Source organism: Cibotium barometz, chromosome 56 (genome assembly GCF_041138505.1).
Source record: "Cibotium barometz isolate CiBa-2024 chromosome 56, ASM4113850v1, whole genome shotgun sequence".
Classification (NCBI taxonomy): Eukaryota; Viridiplantae; Streptophyta; class Polypodiopsida; order Cyatheales; family Cibotiaceae; genus Cibotium; species Cibotium barometz.
The window spans coordinates 31,592,221-31,596,929 of record NC_141101.1 but is presented as its reverse complement, the minus strand read 5'-3'; positions in this window follow the sequence as shown (position 1 = coordinate 31,596,929).

Genomic DNA, 4,709 nt, shown 5'->3' with positions numbered 1-4,709 from the left:
ACATGTCAATTGGGCTGTTATAAAAACCATGTGTAACGAGTATGCTTGTATCTTGCTCTGAGAGCCTACCTAAGACTATATAAAGCTTTCTCAATCTGTATATTTTTTATTCCTGACCTTTATAAACAAAATCATGAGGCTAAGATACATAGACCTCCTCATGCAAATCTCCATTCAAGAAAGCATTTTTGATATCCAACTGATGTACATTCTAACCTTTATTATGTGCTGCTAATGCAATGATACTCTACATTGGTAGAGTCATACAATATGTGGGTGTAAAGGTTTCACCATATTCAATACCTTTCTCTTATACATAACAAGCCTAGCTTTGTATCGTTGAACATTGTTGTTCAGTTTGTAAACCTATTTCATGCCAATGGCCTTCTACCAAATCCCATGCATCATTTTTTAGCATCAAATCATACTCAGATTGCGTAGCACTCATCCAATTTTCAAATTCCTTTGCTTCATCAAAGGAAATAGGTTCCTCTTCATTACATAAACTGGCAATAAGAGCATGACCTGCATCAACATGAGATGCATGATGAGAACTTGCACGTGTTGTGCTAGGCAAAGGACTGGCCAATTTGCTGTCACGTATTGTTTGCACCAGCCATTTTGGCATACTTTTTGACTCCTCAATTTCCCTTATTTCCTCATCAACTACATCATCAACATTTTCCTCATCAATAGGCTAATATGTGGGCTGAAAAACATGTTGATTTTTAACCTATGTGGGCTGATTTTCAGCATTCCTTTGAGTACCCAAATGCTCTACATCAATGTGTCCTACATTGAATAATGGAAGGAGAGTGTTGAATATGTCTTACAAACATACAATTTGCTATTTTTTACATGAAAGCAAGGACTGAATGGCATCTTCCACAAATACAACATATTTACTCATAAAAATCCACTTGATAGCAATATGATAGAGACGGTAATCTTTACTTTATGAGCTATACCCCACAATACCCCACAATTGCTTCTTAAAATCCTTGATTTTTATAGATAAGAAACATGTGCTTTCATTACATACCTGGTACAATGATGCAAGTGCATCCCGAGCATGTTTAGTAGTCCTGTACATGACCGAGTGTGAGGAATGATACTCCTCTTGAAACTGACAAAGCAAGCAACACATATGCTTTTGCATGTCTTCCATCCCACTTTGCTTGTTCATGCGTAGGAGGTATGCTATCCTGTGGTGGTAAAGCATGTCTTCCATCCCACTTTGTTTGTTCCTGCATAGGAGGTATGCTATCTTGTGGTGGTGGTAAAGCACCATGTGAAATTGAGTCCATGTTTGCAGATGTGCCTTCTGCATCATGTTCATCAGAGGAACCATAGAACGTTTCTCAATACCAATCACAACATTCAATAGTCCTTTGGCTACCAATACATGCATGTCTTCCATCCCACTTTGTTTGTTTCTACGTAGAAGGTATGCTATCTTGTGGTAAAGCACCATGTGAAACTCAGTCTGTGTCTATAGATGTACCTTCTTTTGCATCATGTTCATCAGAGAAATCATGATGTTTCTCAGTACCAACCACAATATTCCATAGCCCTTTGACTACCAATACATGTCATATCATATAGGACCATAACATGTAGTTGGTCCTGTCAATCTTATCCTCCGAAATATATCTCTATATGCCATTTCTGATAGTCCCAAGTAAGTAATCATGCAACTTGCAAGTGTTTAGTTCTCCTTTGATGCAACCAAGGTGGCTACTAATAAGGCTATTGAGATAATCCTGACCTACAAGGTGTATGAAAGAAATACAGGGTAAAGTGAGTACAAATTTTACTTGTAAGATGTAGAGATCGATGTTGCTGAAGTATAGCTCATAAACAAGATCCAATGTGGTGTTGTTGATGCTTTCTTGTGTATCTACACACCCCTTTGTAGTATATCTGACAATACTACTTCAAAATATGATGAAGAACAATGCAAATCCAGTCCTCGAAGATGTCTATAGAAAACCAAAAAATCACGTGAACAGCCCCCAAAATGCGGCTAAAACAAAAACTCAACCAAAAAATGTTTTAGGTCCTCTTTCTTCTCCTAGAAGGGCTCCTTGATCTGATTCAAGAAGATAGGCAACTCGGGGTGAAGGGTGGGCAACAACACAGGGGGAGGAGCATAGGGGGAGGAGCATATGCTCTGATACCAAATGTTGGAAATAGGATTAGAAGAATACACACACACGCGCATACACACACATACACAGTGGAGAAGCTCAAGGGAGCACATAATGAGATGATAGATAGATAATGAATGTGTGTTATACAAAGATGATAAGTATACCCCAAGATGGGTGTACACTAGCACGGGGGAAAAAACCTCCTAAAGAGGGAAAGTTCCGCAAATGGTCCTAGTTTTTTCACACACATCACTACCAAATATGGCTACACACAAGGTAGATAAAACCCTAGAAAAATGCAGTCACACAAATGGTAGCCATACCCACGTTCTTCACCCCCTTTCTTTTAATTCGTTTTTACATTTTTCTTCAAGTCAAGGGTGCCCATTTGATGAAAATTTGACCAAAACCCTTCATACTTGTCTCGAATCTCACCTATTTAATGTCTGGTTTTCTTTCAAGATCTCCATAGCCATGCCTTACACACACCTATTAGAGATGCTTCTTGTTTTCGTGATGTGTCCTTGTACATGGGACATTGCCAGGTACTATGCTAATTGCATAGAGGATGACATAGAGAGAGTCGTACCTATGGAGAGTTTGTTGGATTATCATTGTACTACCAAACCTATCATGATGAGGACGGGGATGACTATGATGATGCATGCTCTATGCTTGATGGTGGAGCATGTGATGATAGTATCGATGATGGAGATACCCACTATGATGATGTTTGCCCTATGCTTGATGGTGGACATTTCTATATGCACAGTGATCATGTGTATTTGGATGATCACACCTATGCCCATACGGATGTGAGCTTTGAGGTGTGTATTTTTGGACCTTATGGATGCTGACACAAGGTGATGGTTTATGCAGTTGGGGCATTCATTTTTTGATGTCCTTGGTGCCATTTGGAATCTAAATTTTATGGAGAGCACATGACCTTAACATTTTCCATTTGATCTTGGTGGAGGATACATGCTTAGATTTCTCTTTGATGGTAATTTCTGACATTGGCCATTTAACCATGGGGGTTATAGAGCCATTGTCTTGGTGAGTTCAAGATGTGGATTTCCATTTAACCTAGCAAGTTACATGGTTATCTCTATCTCTTGCGTGTACTTAGTGGATCATAGGACATGCCACTTTTGCATTTATGGTTACTTGGCTGATCAAGGATGGGTGTATAAGCTTTCCCTTGGAACCTAGCATGATTAGTGGAGTTTATTGATCATTGCATATGACATTGTGATTCCCATGACTAAGAGACATCGACATTGGATGGTGACTCTCATGGAGTTTCATTTGATCTAGGTGGTCATGTGGATCATCATTTTGGTAGATTATTGGATGGAGTTTCCTTCAGTACATGTGGTTAATGAATGTGTGCATATGGATCATTGGTTCTTGGGATTTTCATTTGACCCAGGAGATTGTGTGATTATTGAGGATGCATGGCTACATCATCTTTCCGACTCGGGTGGCATCATGTTCTACAGCTTGGGAGTTGGTCCATGGAGTTTTCCATTTGGTCTAAGAGACTACGAGGGTCTTTTTATGTTGATGTTATTTGTACATCGACATTCGAGGGTTTCCATTTTATGCTGGCCGGCAACTTAACTTATTATACAGGATCATGGACTATTGACACTTATTATGGTCTATGAATCCACATGTTGTGGGTCGGTTTTGGTTTGTTTTGCATTACCACCCTTAGATTTCAAGGACAAAATCATTGTAGGAGGGGATGGTTTGCACTTGGGTGTATGGGCAGCCCATGTGTGAAAGATCCTAGGAGTAAGTAACTATATAAGACACTTATGGTATAGTTTGTACATCTTTGATATCTTTTGATATATGACCATTTGGTTATCTCCTTGCGCAAGCTTCCATGGTGATCTTCTCCCTTCATGAGATTCTAGGATGGTGACGTCCTACACCCTTGTTTTCTACTCCATGTAATGAGTGGGCCTTCTTCTTGCATACTCAAGTGCAATGCTTATTGGTCCCAAAGCATGGAAAGGTTCCAAGTGGACGCTAGGAACAAAGGCATTATGAGTAAATGTAAGCATTATTCATCACCTTTATTCATCACCTTCATAGCCTTTTATGCCACATAATATGAAGAAAAACCATAGCAACACGTCACGACTTCTTGGAAATAGGTAGGGTTTCATAAAAAATCACCAAATCTTGAACCCCTTTGTAAGAAATGAACCATTGAAGCAATTAATTGATGGAATATGCTTGAGGGATTCACCATTGACAAAAAAGAAAACCCTAATGCTAAGAAATTGAAGCATTCAATCATAGTTGAAGTCACTTATAGGAGAGTAATTTTTCAACCACTATGTGGATTATGGCCTTCAATTCATCAAAACATCTTCAAGGACAAATTCACGCAGTAATCTACAATTGTTAGAGCTTGAAACCAAGTTAATATACCCTTCTTGCAATGTGTTCCAAGTATTAGAGAGCCCTTACTTTTGTGAATCACGAGCTCCAAAACCTCCAAGAAGAAATAGACAACATCGGCCTCCTAACGGTGCACAT